At 35.4% G+C, this 18,674-nt stretch overlaps 1 long non-coding RNA gene across 2 annotated transcripts; it reads right to left on the reverse strand.

Annotated features, from left to right (window-relative positions):
* Positions 1-358: 358 nt before the first annotated feature.
* LOC136841354 (uncharacterized) lies at positions 359-12,504 on the reverse strand. 2 transcript variants are annotated; one of them, XR_010853899.1, is made up of 3 exons: positions 11,417-12,504; positions 5,360-5,480; positions 359-4,174 (listed from the first exon to the last, which is right to left on the reverse strand). It is a non-coding gene; the product is annotated as an uncharacterized lncRNA (long non-coding RNA). The 2 variants fall into 2 exon arrangements; XR_010853900.1 differs by having other exon boundaries at positions 12,354-12,499.
* Positions 12,505-18,674: the final 6,170 nt, after the last annotated feature.

The raw sequence follows: 18,674 nt of genomic DNA on the forward strand, positions 1-18,674 counted from the left end.
GTTACTGATGCAATTTTCTTCAGCCAAGCGATCAGTATCGAAAAGGCTAAAACGAGAGAGAGAGAGAGAGAGAGAGAGAGAGAGAGAGAGAGAGAGAGAGAGAGAGAGAGAGAGAGAGAGAGAGAGAGAGAGAGAGCTAAAATGTACATGTTGATCCATATACTCGTGGGTCTTTTTGGTAAAATCAACTTATATATTTCACTAACACCAAATAAAAGAACTTTATATTGAGCAATTTCTTATTAACAAAGACATTACATTTAGTTTGCCTCTCCATAACTGGAGACAACACTAAGAACATTTTTAGGAGAAAGTTGAATATAGTCATATCTAAATTATCAGGAACTAAAATAAGTCATTTATCATATAATTTATTAGGAAATATTTTACAATCTATGACAGTTGTCGTTTTGCAACTTGAATGAAAATCAAGATGCCTTTAAGTGAAATTAAAAATCTGTATACTAAGCAATTTTCGTATTACATATGCATGATTCAATGTATTTTAAAAGTGCTGAATACAGCAACAAATTACAGCGAAGTAACTGCACATTCTTATAATAATCTAAATATTTACACAGTTAAAAAATGTATCACTAATGTCATTCCATGAAAAACTTAGCAGTTCCCAATTAGCTGAAAGCACCTCTAAATATAATGAGATAATTTTGTAACGTCAGTTCTCCTGGCTATTCTTGTCACGTTAATTACGTAATACTCTCATAACTGTCAATCTCTCTCAATAAGTCTGGTATTCCTCCATGATGATATGTTTGCTAAGCTTCACAAGTTTAATTATCTCAGTAAGTTGAAGGCTCATGTCGCCTGGAAAGTTAATCAGTACGAGATGCAACATGTCACTGAGAAGTCAGGTAAGAGTAAATCACATGTCCACATGTCCAATAAAAAAAAAAAAGTAACAAACCCCGTGTTACTCTTTTAAGCACAAAGTCACTGATTACGGTCATGTCCCATTATAAGTTTTTGGTCTACATTTTGGAGTCATGGTGGAATCTACCCTGGCTTATTCCGAGAAGTATACTATCACACTGAATTCTGTTGTAAAGAAGTGTTACCTTACAACTTCAGACCAGTTTCAGTCTGAAACTATTTTTAAATTTCAAAACGCTCAAAAACTACTCGTGTTACTCCGGATAAAATTATATTCAGAAAATCCAGTTACCTGAAGTCTCCCTCAAAGAGGTGAGAGGTCTCACGGTCTCCTGGTTAAGTCTAACGTGACCCAAGGAAAATTTTCGAATCAGGAATTTCTTACTCTGAAAAGGCACTCTAAAAATCTGTTAAACTTAATTCCCAAGTAACTATTTAAAGCCTTCAATCTCTCAAGTTTATAAAAACTGTCTCAATCCAACTAAGTCGAGAAAGTCTCGAAACACTGAAAAAAATCACTACACGGCCTAATTAAAGCAGTCATATCAAACCATTTTAGGATGAAAAAGTCACTAAAGTATTAACATCAAGGAAGGGAATCAGGGGAAGAGGTGGGGTCCCAAGAATATGAATGATATAAATTTATCAACTGGTTGCCTTAAGCTCTAGATCAAATGCAAAGGCACGAGACAGAACTATACGTAACTATTTAGAAGTATATTTTTTTTTAGAATGGTAGAGGTATGAGAGTGGACGACAGATTAACAGGAAAACGGACTTGGTTACAAAATACGAGTTGGGAATAAACAGTGTTGCTGAATATACGGGATGGGGTGTCGGTATGTTAATCACGTAGAAAAAAAAATACTTAGACTTGAGGAAAATCCAATCTCCTGTTAATGAAAAGGCAAAAATTTTTCTAATGGAAACACTTACTACTGCAAATAGCTGCTGCTTCTATCGATGGATCAAATTAAGTTCGTCTCTGAAGTGTGCAGTCATTGTCAAAGGACATCTTAATGCTATTGCCACAATGTCAATCCAGTCAAGCGTTTAAAAAAAAAAAAAAAAAACTTCAAGTATACATCAAAAAATTAATGAAAAAATAATTCTCAACTTTCCCCTAAAATAATGTCCACAAAATTCAAACCACAGCCAAAAATGAATAAAGTTTTGTACATGGACCTGAATAAGCTACAATTAAGACAATCTACAGTATGTATTACAGGTACATCAGAAAACATTTCAACTAACGACTGCGAAACACTAGTTTCTCAACAAGACACTTGAAATAAAAAAAAATTAACATTTAGTAGAAATAACGTTTATACTGTTATAAAGCTAAGGATAAATTTACAATAAACCAAAAATGGAGCAAAATTAAGATTTTCAACATATGCATTCAAGTTACACAAATGTTATTAGACCTCTTTAAGCAATGATTAAAATTATCATGAGCATTACTTTAAAACTGAAACCAAAGTTTTGAGAGAGGTGGTGTGTTACTGAGCCCAACTTTTCCCCTCAAAATCCTTCTCACTTTCTCAAAATCCGTGGTAAAACTTCCATCACCTTATCTAAATATATTTTATGTATAATTTCACCATTTCCAACTAAAATAATATAAACATTCCTCAACATCTTTTTGAACTATACTTTTCAGTTAACCACTTTTCATAATTTTCAGTTTTTTCATAACTTTTTACTATTCAGGGAAAGAAAACATACTTCCATAAAATATGCAAACAACATGCGTTTCAACATTTCATTTGAAGTAATCCTCGCTTATCGCAATTAACTTCAGTCTGCTCTTTTTTTTTCTAAACCATAAATATTGATAGAAAATCATGAATACAAAACACTGAACACCCATTATTCAGATCTACCCTTGGTACGCAATTTAACTATAAGTCTACATACTCTTTAGAAAATACAAAACCTAGACATTCTCTTAATACATACCACATGCAATCTATCCCCTTTACTCTCGTACTTAGGTAAATGACTTCATACAAATTCATTTACTTTATCCCTAATTTATATCTTCCGAGTGAAAGTACCCCTATAAACTTTTCGGCTTCAATTAACGATCAAATACGTCCATTTAACTATACTTAATTTATCTCTACTATAACGATACAAATGCCTTTTTTTCATCAACTCATATATATAGATAGTATTTGGAAGTTTATTCACGTCTATATAAAAATCACGGGAATCATGATTCTGAGGCAGGTGATGCAGTACAGACGCGAGCTGCCTATTCTTGAAAATATATGACCAGAAATTACAACTTATTAAAACAGGAATAACGCTCCAACAACAACAACAACAAAAATATACATACACTCCAATTATCTTTGTGAAATAATTATACTTTCTAAAAATAACCAAAAGGACTCACTGTCAGATCCATTTTCATCTTTATTAATAAACCTAGTTGTCTGCCGGGACGAGGCTAAATTATTCGAGTTTAATTTCATAGCTAATTGATTTCCCTACGGAAAACTTAAATATTCAGATTTTTAACAGAGCAGGAAATGAGTAGCAAGTCCTTATTTCGGAATTTAATTCAAGGCCATCCGAAAATAACATCGATTCTGAGCCTCAACATTACGAAATTGTTGATTACTAAATTAGTCAACATCGTTATACCATCATACAATTCCTGTCTACATCGGGTAAGGAAAGCTTAAGCAACTGCAGTACCTGGTAATTACAAGATATTCAAAATCTACTCCGGTGAACGGCCAACGAAAGATTAAGGGGCCCCAAAGCAATCTGGGTAATAAACGCTTTATCCAGTTAATGTATAACTTGCCCTCTCCAACAACATACCCGCTTAGCATGGATCTGCCACTGGGTTAAACGGTTTCAATATTTGGTAGTCAATGCCTTTTATATATTATTACAATACATAATTTTCAAGTACCTTTCTGGTACGTTAAAACCAATACATTTTAAAAGTTAATTTGCTGGGTATAACTAAATATGGATCAATCACCGTTTTAAAGTATACTAAATCTGATTTAGGTAAAAGTGCCTTTTTGGTGGTTGCAATACCTGCTACATTACCATTCATAATAAATACAACAAAGTTTATAAAGGGTATCCTGCTCTCAACGGCCAATTGCTCATGCCATGTTGTTGTCACTGTTTTCTTCTTCTTGTTTACACTAAGCTGGACTTGGGACAAGACGAGCCTGCATTTTGGAAGCCTGTATCATTTTCCATTCAAATTACTGGGCTGTTAACTTTCAGTCTTTAGTAATAGCCAAATAATCTGCAATTAAAAGGAGAAATTTGTTAAAAACAGTCATTTCATCCTCATGAACAGTTAAAATTTGGGCAAAAAAAAAATGCAGAAGGAAATGCATTCCAGATTAAAGTAAATACAAGATTAAATGGAACTACAGTATACATTAATTTTAAGTAATCATATCTTAGGTGAAATTGCCCAAGTCTTTATACATTGCACTAGGCTAATCTACTGTAGCAATAACTAAGGGTCCAATTAATCCATGAGCAGCATAAATGTAACTAAAATCGATGTAAAAAATTAAGATTCCTAAATATTACACACACATTTTAATATATTTCTTGCATAATATTATACCAATTTCTTCCTATTTCTGGAGAATGCGATTAAATTTCATTCTTTACAATTTTCAAGGAATGACTGAGGACATAAGTGACCCATTGCTGAATGAATTTCTCAAATCCGAAGATAAAACGAATGGTGAATGCTTTTCAAATTGTTACTGAAGAAAGGATGTGCTCATATAGCAACGTTCCATGACAAAGGTAGTGAAGCCTGTTGTAGAAATGATAATTCACGACTAGTTACAGTATATTAGGAGAAATTACTTTAACCTGGCCTTATGACAGCGTTGGCTTCATTACAGCTCTCATTAAATTCCCAGTTACCTTTAACAAGTTGATAATCGAGACTGGGAGAGAGTATATTATAGTGAGGTATAGGCAAGAAAATTGTAAAAGTTAACACTAGTGGGTACAGGCAGACTTAAGTCAAATTTTGCCATAAGATGTCATATCTGAGCAGACAACGGCATGTACACAGTTCATTTGAATACACATGCACAGGACCTATTAAGCAAGAGATCAAGAAATTAATACTTAAACTTAGTTGAACAAAGTCTCCCATCAAAATATGGTTACTAAACAGAAAACGAGGTTAAAAGGCTTCATGTACTCTGAAAAATTGGAGTTTATCAGCAGAACATAAGCCATTAAGGAACTCTCTCAGTTCTCTAAAATATGAATTCGGAAGTTTCTTAAACGCAACTTCACAGTTTCATTACCATTTACACGCGTTTATATATGGAGAGAGAGAGAGAGAGAGAGAGAGAGAGAGAGAGAGAGAGAGAGAGAGAGAGAGAGAGAGAGAGAGAGAGGTGGGTAAGTACAAACTTCAAATCTCATTTCTACTTACACCTAACTTTCTTACCTTAGAGTAAAAGTTGTCTCCTAGGCACGAGCTGTAGCGACTCCAAATCATTCCTAATTTCTTCAATTCTTGTCAGTCAGTACTTGGGCGTGTTCCCATTTTCTTACTCCATATTTCATCTCTGAAAAAAAAAAAAACAATTAGTGATCTCGTGAGCTGCGAGGTCCATAGAAATTGCTCAATACTGTAGTAATAAACTTGATTTGAACATGTGAGGAAACATAGGCCATTTGGCACTAATATTCAGTCCATGCTTATTCCTCATTATAATCATCCTCAAAAGTTGGTTAACTTTGGAAATCTATCAGTCCTCATTCTGGCTATCTGGCGTGCCCCACTGTTCATCTACAGTTTATAAATTTTTTGTATAACTAGTTTCTAAATTTATAACTATGAAATTTACGGGCATTAAAAGAGCACTGCTCAGTTAATATACTAATTTCATTCAGACTTTGACGTAGCAAAATGTTATCTACGGAACTACCTTCACTGACCTCACTGAACAATAAAAGTTATCTTAGGCCCTGACAGCTTGCGTCGATGGTTGAGAGATGTATAAAAAAAAATTCTAATTGTCGGGAAGTATAAAAAAATAAGAAATTGTAGTTGGCATTTATGTATACCATGAAACACGCCAAATACTTCTGACGGGTTGATAGTTTTTAAGTCATCTCCATAATTTTGTATCCTATCAATTTTTATCCCTGTAGATAAATTGTGCTATCTGTAAACCGAAAACGTCTCAAAGGTAGCACAATTAGCCAGTAATATGATGTTCGCAAATATATGTAACATACAATGCAAAAACCATGAGTTTTGAGTCCCTAAACCTTGGCAGGACAACTGCAGCATTTCACAAAAAACAAAAAACAAAGTTGGAACTAGCAAACCGCCTGATAAACTGGAGGAAAAAACTTAAAACGCCGGCAACAAATGCCTGAACAATTGTGAAACTTGAGCTTGGCTGACGGGGCTCTGGTGAAGCCTGCTTTGAATATAGGAAATAGGAAGAAAATAGGGCAACCTAAACCGGAATACTAAGCAAAATGGTCCTGGCATAGGAGAAATGGTTAGAGCCTATACTTAGTCGTCGTGGGGTCTCAGGAAAAAGTATTTCAGCACTTCAAGAAATTTCCTCCAGAAACAATGTTTGGCATTTAGCAACAACTGAATAAGTTCCAGCTCAACGACGGGACTTTTATGTGACGGGGTTCGATTAACACCAACAGCACTTCGACAATGTGAGGAATTGAATTTAATATAGAATTTAGGCTAAGGGCCAAGCACTGGGACCTATGAGGTCATTCAGCGCTGAAACGGAAATTGACAGTAAAAGGTTTGTAAGTTGCATCAGGAGTAAAACCTCGCAGTTGCACTATGAATCAATTGTTAGGAGAGGGTGGAAAGATGGAAGAAAGATAAGGAGGTACAGTAAAAGAAACTAAAGGGGGTTGCAGCTTTGGGGCTGAAGGCACGCTGCAAAGAACCTTCAGTAATCCCTACAGTGCACCGTACAAAGTGTACTGACGGAACTACCCTGGTACAGGGCAAAATGTGATGGAACTGCAATTTACGTATCGGTGAACCAGAAGGTGACGGAATCCGAGCAAACAGCAACAGAGCATGATAAAAATGTGGTACGGCTTCAATAACAAAAACCTAAGGATCATTAAATGTTTGATTTCTAACAAAAACAATGGATTTTTAGCAGAAACTGATGGGGCTATAGTAAATAAAATATATCGAGGTACAGAGTTTAAAGCAAGAGTTCAAGGTATAAGGTTCCATTTGTCGAAAAAAACTTTACGACCATAATGGCAAAGGAAATTGAGCAAGAGGAAAGGGAAGCTCCCTAAACCTTCTAACTCTCCAAAAGTGCCAGGAAATAATGTTCGGTGAATTCAACATAACTGCTAGAACAGGTGAAACTTAAGCAAAACAAACTGAGGAAATCTTAAATATTCAAAACTGAGGAAATCTTAAATATTAAAAAACTGGCACACAAGTTACCAAAATCATTAAAAAGTGCGGCAATTCTACGGAAAAGCTCAACGGGAAGCCGTATATTGTATACCAGCCCCTAGAAGGTGGGAAAAAAAAAAAAAAAAAAAAAAAAAAACGCACAGCCTTCTCGTGCGCTGCGAGCTCCATAGAAATTGTTCGAAACTGTAGTAATAAACTTTATTTGAACATATGAGGAAACATAGGCCATTTGGCACTAATATTCAGCCCATGCTTATTCCTCATTATAATCATCCTCAAAAGTTGGTTAACACTTAGGAAATCTCCATCAGTCCTCATTCTGCCTATCTGGCGTGCCCCGCTGTTCAGTTACAGTTCACAGATTTTTGTATAACTAGTTTCTAAATGTGTAACTATGAAATTTACGGAATTAAAAGAGCACTGCTCAGTTAATATGCTAATTTCATCCAGACTTTGATGTTGCAAAATGTTATCTACGGAACTACCTTCACTGACCTCATTATAGCTTGCGTCGATGGTTGCGAGATGTATAAAAAAAATTCTAATTGTCGGGAAGTATAAAAAAATAAATTTTAGTTGACAGTAATGTATATGATGAAACACGCCAAATACTTCTGACAGGTTGATAGTTTTTAAGTCATCTCCATTTTGTATCCTATAAATTTTTATCCCTGTATGTAAACTGTGCTATCTTTAAACCGAAAACGTCTCAAAGGTTGCAAAATTAGCCAGTTATATGATGTTCGCAAATATATGTAACACAATGTAAAAGCCATGAGTTTTGAGTCCCTAAACCTTGGCAGTACGGCTGCGGCCTTACACACACACACACACACACACACACACAAATGGAACTAGCAAAACGCCTGATAAACTGGAGGGAACAAAACTCAAAACGCCAGCAACAAATGCCTGAACAACTGTGAAACTTGAGCTTGGCTGACGGGGCTCTAGTGAAGCGAGCTTTTAATATAGGAAATAGGAAGAAAATAGGGCATCCTAAACAGGAATACTAAGCAAAATGGTCCTGGCATAGGAGAAATACTTAGTCGTCGTGGGGTCTCGGGAAAAAAGTGTTTCAGCACTTCAGGAAATATCCTCCAGAAGCAGATATCAAATATCCTTCAGAAACAATGTTTGGCATTTAGCAACAACTGAATAAGTTCCAGCTCAACGACGAGACTTATGTGATGAATTCAATTGAATATAGAATTTAGGCTAAGGGCCAAGCACTGGGAACTAGCCTATGAGGCCATTCAGCGCTGAAACGGAAATTGGCAGCAAAAGGTTTGAAAGATGTAACAGGAGTCAAACCTAGCAGTTGCACTATGAATCAACTGTTAGGAGAGGGTGGAAAGATGGAAGATAGATAAGTAAGGAGGTACAGTAAAAGAGACGAAAGGGGGTTGCAGCCTAGGGGCCGAGGGCACGCTGCAAAGAACCTTCAGCAATCCCTACTGTGCACCATACAAAGTGCACTGACGTCACTACCCCTCTACAGGGTAAAATGTGATGGAACTGCAATGTAAGTATCGGTAAACCAAAAAGTGACAAAATTTGGGCAAACAGCAACAGAGCATAACAATTTGGCGAGGCTTCAATAAAAAAAATATATATATTTCCGCACAAGTAGTAGTACTATCATTGTTAGATTTATAATAAAAACAATGGATTTCTAGCAGAAATTGATGGGGCTAAAGGAATTAGAGAATATATCGAGGTATAGGGTTTAAGGCAAGAGTTCAAGTTATGAGGTTCCATTTGTCAAGGAAAAATTAAAAAAAAACCTGACGACCATAACTGCAAAAGGAATTGATCAAGAAGGGAAAGGAGACTCAAACCTAACTCCCGATCAAAAAGCGCTAGGAAATAATGGGTAATTTTTCGGAAGACCCAGCCAGCCATTTCCAAAGGTGCCAGCTAGCCATTTTTGCATGAAAAACCATTTTGGATTTTTCATGCAAAAATGGTCAGGAAATGATAAGGTAGTAAAAGAACCTAAAAATACCAACCTAACGTAAACTAGGGGTGTTTACTGGTTACAATTTTGCCGTATTAGTTATGGAGGGAGGGGGCTGGTATTGTCTTACCTTACAAGTCCTTATTTTTTCTCTGCTATTAGGCATTTGGTGAAGGTTATGTATTGATAAGAAATTTTTTGTTTTGATGTGATTTACCCAAGAAAAATATAAATTATAAAGCGGGAGGTGGCTGGAGTCTAACGAAAAATAACCAAATAATGTTGCAGTGAATTCAACACACTACTAGAAAAAGTGAAACTTGAACAAACCAAGAAACTAAGGAAGTCTTAAATAAAAAAAAAATAAAAAAAAGTGGCACAATAAAAGTTACCAAAAATCACTAGAAAGTGCGGCAATTCTACGGAAAAGCTCAACGGGAAGCCATGTGTTTTATACCAACCCCTAGAAGATGATGGAAAAAAAAATTAATTTCTCTAATTCTCTCACCTGTCCCGCACTATGTACACCTTTTTTCGACATTGCTTGGTAAAAAAAAAAAAAAAAAAAAAAATCTCCGTGCGAAGGTGCTCTGTAGTAATAAAAAAAATTCATGCCGGAAATTTCTATAAAAAACTCCCGGAAGTTCGTGAAACTAGCCAAAAAATGTTACAAGGTTTGAAGACAAAAGGAGCTAAGATTAAGGCAATGTCGAATAAAATTGCCACAAGATACATGGAGGAGCAATATCCAGCAAAACGGAAAGGCTTCAGACAAATGAGCTGGAAAACACCTGTGCTCGGATAAGCATAAGTGAAAGGGATTAAACAAAAACAAAAATATGCAGATTTAACAACAGTTCGGAGACTCATTCATTAAAGTACAGTCACCAGTGATAAAATATAAACCTTACGGTACAGGTACTAGAATCTTAGTAAAGGTTTGCGGCTCAGATAGTGAATGAGAAAAGAGGTCTCTTAAGTTGAAACTAAAGGTGGATAACCATCAAATGGTGCACAAGGAAACAAGGTTCCAAGAATTTAGAAAAAAAAAAAAAAAAAAAACTCATACCCGAGGAAAAAAAAAAGGCCAGTAAAATAGGCAGATACCTAGAAGACAAAAGTGGAGAATTTAAAGCAAACAGTTGAACAAAGAGCTAAGCCTCAGGCAAACATAATAAACGGGGAGTAGTGCAAAGTTTGTGCAATTTTGAACAAACTTTCACGGTCTCGGAACAAGGTTTAAGGAGTTTTCACAAAACTTACGGATATTCCCAACGAAACATTACAAAGTCAAGGAGTGTGTCGGGTTATTCTTACAACTCGTGGTATTCTAACCACACGTTGCGAGACGTGAGCAAGTTTTTCGTGTACAAAAAATGTTGCAGAACCCTGGCAAATAATTTTTGGAACTAGCAAAATATAACAAGCCCATCGTAAACATAACAAAAGCGAAAATAAACACCTAAATAAATACAAACATATAAGCCTTGAGGAACGGCGCCGGGATTATACAAAGTATTGTAAGACTTCGAAAAATGTTTAGTCTCGGTACCCCCTCACCCACGTCAAAACGGGTCCTGGCCGTTTCGGCCGTTTGTCATTTAGGCCGTAACATCCAAACTGGCAAACGGCCAAAATGGGTGTATATGACACTGATCCCAGAGGGGCTAGAACTAAGCATGGCGTCCCAAGGAGCTTCCGCAGTGTCTTACAGTTTAAACTGGCCCAAAGTTGTGATGGCCTAACGGGTTCACGGCCGGAAATACGGCCTAATCGTCCCAAACTTGTCAAAACTAATTGGAAAAATACGGACGTGTTGGGTAAAAGTTTGCTTTAGGACACGGATTGGCCTAGGCTACTTAACGCAAGTATGTCAAAATCCAAATGGAATACACCCTAACCTCTTAACCATGCTGCAGTGCCCTGACCTGATTGGGATAGAGGGCAGAGGCTGACACTCCGGAAACCCCCTTTATGCAGGGAAAATGCGGGCGCGGTATCAGGCAGGGTGAAGATTTCCTTTGGGCACATGACTGATCTCTACTTCAAGACAACAGTAGGTTAAAACGCTCACTTTTCACCACGCTTACCCATATAAAAAATGAACTGCTTACCTTAATCGAAATCGCTTAGTTCAAGATCTGCTTTCTGCTATTTTTCTTTCCTTGGGCTTGTTGGGTGTAAGTATTCGAAGTGCCCAGGATAAGTAAGTGGATTCTGGAAGTGTTAGGTCCGAGAAGCATTGTTTTCCATCGGAAAGATTGGAAATCTTCGGCAGGGGGTTGTTCAGGCGGCATCTGAACAGAAACGACCTACATGTTTACAGAACACCTAGATGTAGTCTTCGAACTACATAAGAAATTAGCCGTCGCAAAGATCTTACGGTGTTCCGTGTCTAGGCAGCTCTTTTGAGAACGTGAATCTGCGACTGTGTTTTATTCGTGTGTACACTTCTGTAGCTAACAAAGTATATTGCTCGCGAGTGTATTTTGGTGGCTAAAAGTTAATACTATTACAGCTGTACATGAATGAATGGTCCCGAAAGCTGTTATTTAACTCCTGGCAATGAGATATAATTGCCGCTTCTGTAAAAATACCACGAGTCTCAGCTGAGAAGTCTGGAACGACTTTGAGAAAAAGTCACATGTGTTCGTTGGACACGGTTCTACTTCAGCTCGCTGATCTTTCGTCAGCCTCGACAGTATGATCAGGGGATCTTAGACCGTGGACCAAGGCAACCCAATCTTCTCGTCTGTAATATTTCACAATTCTCCGAGAATACCTTTAGTTCTGATAAAACTGACAAAACCTTATACTTGAAATTCACTTAAGCCTTCCATCGTTTTACGCTGTGGTTACATCGTAGTTACCGTGTCATGTCCTTGACGTAACCGGCTTATGCTAAAGAATCGTTTAAACTTTAACTTGCATGGTTTGCTTAGTAAATTTAAATATAATTAACGAAGAAAGAAACCACCGAGCTTGCTTTAAAGGCTTGAAGAAGGTATATCAGTAAATAAGTACTTGATAAATGTCCTGCTTTAAACGTACGTTTCCTTGGTGTTCACACTCTGAAGTCAAACCTGCAACTGCCAAACTTTCTTGAAGGTTCCAGTGTTGGAACCTCTAACTCTGTGGTCTCATAAACTGTCAAAATTTTACTCAGTTCGCTCGCATTATAAATGGCATTATTTCCCATATTTTAAGGAATGTTTTCGTAACGATAAATATAAACAAAGTATTCGGTTAGAGCAAAATTTATATATCTTTGATTTTCTGAAGAATTTACTTGTACTCTTCAGCGACGCGTCTGCCCGGGCAAATTGCGGGGAAGGGGACGGAGCCGGTGATGGATAATGGTAGTTAAAACGGTTAGCGATTGTTAAAGAACTATAGGCTTGGGTATAAATGTGGAAAATACGTAAACTCTTTAGAGGAATAAAAGCAAGACATTCTTACGATGTAAATTTTCTATTCTTTGAAACGCATCGATTATAAATATCTCCTTATATGGTAAATAAATTTATATTCTAAAAAAAATGAATAATTATAGGGAATCACTTGTAACTCCATAAAGCAGATGAACAATAGCAATTTAACAATGTTGTTAAGGTCGACTGGAAAGTATTGTACAAGCAAGCTTAAGTTTCTTGAAAATGGAAAAAAACGAATAAAACCTTATACATCTATACAAATAATGACATGTAATTCCGCAGATGGCCCTCTCTCTCTCTCTCTCTTGCATTGTATTTACTAGCCTACAAATCTTGCAAATATGGCTGGTAAATGGTAATCCGAAAACAAACGTCCTCTGAATCATGTGGGCTTTGCTGAAAAACATGCCAAGGCTTAACACATTTATAGGAAACATGCTCTCCTGTGTTCGTGCAATAATGTACATTTACACAAACACTGGCGTAATGTACATATGGATCATGCTAAAATAAAACCGTGGTTTATTAAAAAAAAAATAGCTAAGAATTGAAGCTTTGTTTCTTCTCTCTCTCTCTAAAAGCTGATTTAGAAGTTAAGTTTCGCGATAAAAGATGATATTACATAAAATTTTACGTAATATTTGAATATTAAATGATAGCTAGAAAATTAAGATATATATATATATATATATATATACATATATATATATATATATATATATATATATATATATATATATATATATATATATATATATTCATTCTACCTAGATATGCAGAGGTCATGAATATGAAATGAGCAAACTCTTTTCGCTGGAGCCTTGAGTCGAAGTAAGGGATTTTCATCGATGGAAGAAATTACTACAAGAATCTACATTAGTTTTATCGCATTCAGTGAACTTTAGAGAACAAGAGAAGAGATCACGTCATTTCAAACGACTTTGTTAATCTTCGATAGGTGATTCATCCACGAGAGTAAGTGAATAGCTTTGCATAAACTTGGATATTTTATGATTATGAGCAATTAGATTCAATCAGTTTTACCGTGACTGAATGAAGGTGACTTTGCTATCAGTGTAATTTTATGAAAAGACATTTGTTTTTACACAAAATGAAGATTTGTCGTTTCGGATGCAATGAAAATTGCACAAAAATATTAAGCATCGAATAATGCTACTGTATTGGAAATCCATTTTTTATTTTAGATACCTGTGTATATTGCGAAGCTTTCATTGCAAGCCTTATTTTCCTTAATCAAACTCTACAAAATTTCACCTGCCTGATAAACTGTGAATTATTTGCGCTGGCTATTCTGTCATTCCTACTTCGGGAATACCGGCTATTTAAAAAAAACAAAAACAAAAAGCAAAACATTTTCCAATACGAGACAAAAGGATTAAGTTGACAATTAACGATATAAATGATCTACTTCATAAATATTCTATTATTTATCTATTTATTTATTTCATTTTTTACTTAATCATCTCTTCATTTCTGTATCTATCCATTTATTTATTAATCGAAGAAGTTCTCTCCGTAAAATGGAGGGAGTTTCCTACGTGGGAGAAACATCAGAGAACCCTAGCAATATAACCAGGGGTCATTTACCTCTTGGTACGGTCAGCCTAATTTGATTAAATGGAAAGCGACCGTAAGTTAGGGGAACTGAGATGTAGCAGGTCGAATGAAATCATTCTGTTTCCTTACTGGGTTTTACTTCTTGCTGGATTTTGTTATTTTGTCTGTTTAAATGGGAACCATACTAACAGGAGATTTATTCTCTTATATTTTGAAAAATGCTTTGGTGCGCTCTCTCTCTCTCTCTCTCTCTCTCTCTCTTGAAAAATAAATAAATAAATTAATAAATATATATATATATATATATATATATATATATATATGTAATATATATATATATATATATATATATATATATATATATATATATATATATATATATTTTATATATATATATATATATATATATATATATATATATATATATATGTAGATATATAGATAGATAGATATGTATATATATATATATATATATATATATATATATATATATATATATATATATATATATACATATATACATATTACCCTGTATATACATATAATTATATATAACTCTGAGCTGTTTGGGGGTGGAGACTGTCGGTCATTTTACTTAAAGCACGATCTTCGAAAATTATTTTAACAGTTACAATGCACTGAATGATAAACTTGAATATTTTAACAAGGTACTTCTAAATGTCATTTATACCCTTCCTTTGGTCTCTTGACAAATGAAGTGTTGCTTATCTACTAATGGAAATATCTGAAGTGAAGTAACTTTTGCTCGCATTCTTTCCGTTGACTTGATTGGATCTGCTTTTCGTATACCGAAAAACTACGAGTAAAACATTAGTTTATTTATCTAGTTTAGATTACTTGACTTTTCATCAAAGATATTTACCGTAACTTATGGCAAGCAATAATTTGCAAGATTACTTAGGGACTAAAAGAAAGCTGAAACAAACTCTCCTTCTTGCTGGAATGCAAAGAAATTTAATAAATAATAAAGAGGAATGGGGCTTCCAGGTTTTGCTATCCATGAAACGTGAGGATATTATTATTATTATTATTATTATTATTATTATTATTATTATTACCAATACAGGTGCTACTTTTGTTACTGTTACTCCGCCTGCAGCTATTCGTAAAGAACTGATAATCATGGAACACACAAACATACAAACAAACAAACACACACAAAATCCTTCAAACTGCTAGGCAGACTTCGATAGATTTAGCTCCGTGACTGTGAGAGAAAAAACGTTAAAACCAAAAATAAAGAAACGGCAAAAGTCGCTATGACTTACGAATAAACGAGGACCTCCTCCAAAAAGCCCTCTGGTATTGAAGAACGCGGCCCAGGTCATCTGCTCTTGCTAAGATTGCCCAAAAATGGTATTCGTGTCCATCCAAGAAGTTATTTTTGGGGATCGTCTTCGGAATAGTTTTCGAAGTATTAAAAAGGCTGGAGGAAGAGTAGGAGGAAGTTGGGAAGGGGGAAGGGATAGGTAGGAGGGGGTGGGGTGGTAGGATGGAGGAGGAGGAGGAGTAGGGAGTATTGCGTACGAAATGAAACAAATCATGAAAAAAAAGTATAGAGGTATTATTAAAACGTTGCCAATAAATTTCAAGGTTTTCTTATCGTTACCTGTTAACCTGGTTATTGAATTGAATATAGAATTTAGGCCAAAGGCCAAGCACTGGGACCTAACCAATATTGATTATCGAGAAGTCTATATGTACATATCTGAAATACAAGCGAAGATTATTTTTTCTGTTACCGATATTGAATACGCCACTGTTAATTTCAATAGGGAGCAGCACAAATGGATAAATTTTCCTTTAGTTAAAAATATTACTTGCAAAGGCAAACTAAAGATTGTTGTTGATGAATGTTCCTGCTTCTTAAACAGTAACTATTAGATAAGCTCCAATTTTCTTGTACTTGCATTTTATCTGGGAAAAAGAAAGCATTTTTATAAGTTCTTTCGAAAAAAAAGCTTTCTAATAATTGATCTTCATTTGGTTACCACTATCCTGATCTCTTGGCTTAATACTATACACACACACACACACACACACACACACACATATATATATATATATATATATATATATATATATATATATATATATATATATATATATATATATATATATGTGTGTGTGTAATAATATATGTAATAATATTCTGTGTGTGTGTGTATCAATGTGTGTGTGTGTGTACTGCTCTAAACAGAGACGAGGATGATGGTAACTACATGAAGAAAAACAATATATATATATATATGTTTATATATATATATATATATATATATATATATATATATATATATATATATATATATATATATATATATATGTATGTAAACTTTGGTCAAGTTATTTTTTAATAAGTTAATAAATTCAAATTTTCAATGAAAACTGTTTAGCTAACTAATGTGAAATTTGATTTCCTCCTTTAATCTCATTTACCGGCTTGTTTATTTATTTACCTGTTATTGTAAACCAATTCCATTCTGCCAAGACCACTGTAAAGAGAAACATGCATTTCAGGGCTTTTTCCTTCAAACACTTGTTTCGTCGAGCTTCGAAAACTGAACAAGTTTTCTGCAGACAAAAAAATATATATATAAATCCTTGGTACTTGCAAACGTTTTATTTGAGTTTTCTCTTATTCACAGAACCCTAAACCGAAAAACGTTTGCTTGAAAAGAGCTTTGGCATAGTTTCCTGGAGTCAATACCGCCCTTTCTTGCTCGGAGAGGAGGTTGAATGAAGTCGCGAATTGAAGTTTCGATCCCAATGGTAATGGAATGACCTTCGTAATAGTTGATAGTCTGGTTACGCCCCGCCAGATGGAGTGAAGATGACTGTTTGACTTTATCTAAACGCCTGCTGTTACACCGATTACCCGGAGTAAGAGATCACTTGTCGAAGTTTGCCGCAGCGTTTGAAATGCCTTTCTCCTTATTTCTTTGCTTTGGCGTTTCAAATGACTTGGCCATTTTCGTTTTAAAGGCGTTGAGTTGCTTAAGACGGTCGCCGGAAAGTCAGCACTAAATTCCATTTGAAAGGTGAATTCAGGGATAAATTTGTTCAGTTGAAGATTACAAAGGATTTTTTCATTTTACAAGTAAGCACAGAGAAGGCATGGGGATGTCTCTCTCTCTCTCGCTCTCTCTGTGTGTGTGTCTTACTCCTATTCAAATATATGCTGATGGAAGCTTTCAAACGCAAATCATAGAGACGGCATTGTAACACAAATTACTTACGCGCTCACTCTCTCTCTCTTTCTGTGTGTGTGTGTTTGTGAGTGTGTAGCTTTTCGTTGGATGAGTCGGTAGAGCTGTGGACTGGCACTCGCTGGGCCGGAGTTCGATTCCCCGGCCGGCTGATGAAGAGTTAGAGGATTTATTTCTGGTGATAGAAATTCATTTCTCGCTATAATGTGGTTCGGATTCCACAATAAGCTGTAGGTCTCGTTGCTAAGTAACCAATTGGTTCTTAGCCACGTAAAATAAGTCTAATCCTTCGGGCCAGCCCTAGGAGAGCTGTTAATCAGCTCAGTGGTCTGGTTAAACTAAGGTATACTTAACTTGTGAGTGTGTGCCTGTGTGTATGAGTTTGTGTGTCTGACCCATCAAAAATCTTTACAACTTTTCATCTTCAAGTAAGTACTTTTTGGCTCCCAGCTAAAATGGGTTTTGACAAAACTATATCAGTCCGACCACTTACTAAATTAATCTATATATCTTATCTGATTACCCTAGACTCTTCCCTTTTCGAAAAGGAAAACAAAAATAGTTTTCATCTCATCGGATATAACCAGGCAAGTTTCTTACTAGTTTGTGTGTGTGTCTGTGTCAGACAACGTGGTGTTTTATTACGGAAAAACTACGGGACTTCATTTGGACTCAATCCTCTCCAGTAGAAAAGATTAGCTGGTAATTGTCTTCGTCTCCTACCAGCTAGTTTAGTAGAGTTCACAAAAGTATAACCCTGGCTCTTCTTTTTATTGCAATTTTTTCTTAGATGAGTTTTGATCATCTTTACATGCGTGCCTAAATCCAATGTCATTTTGCTTAGATCTGGTTTACTTGCGTGACCTATCTCAATTTTAAATATTCCTGCTACGTTACAAGGCTTTCAGAAAACGAACTGGTTTCAGAACAGAGCGAAAATAGTTGATCACATTCTTTTCAGCTATAGATGTGTTCGTTACAATTACTAAAAGAAAGTACTTTAAAGAAATATGAGTTAGCAATTTACAAAAGGAACTGTTGTTATTACCGCTTTGGAAGAAAACAGTTTTGATGTGGATGGTTTCACTAAAAATATTCATAAATGACAGATGCACCGAAGGCTTGAAGTTTTC

The sequence above is a fragment of the Macrobrachium rosenbergii genome, chromosome 9 (genome assembly GCF_040412425.1).
Source record: "Macrobrachium rosenbergii isolate ZJJX-2024 chromosome 9, ASM4041242v1, whole genome shotgun sequence".
Lineage (NCBI taxonomy): Eukaryota > Metazoa > Arthropoda > Malacostraca > Decapoda > Palaemonidae > Macrobrachium > Macrobrachium rosenbergii.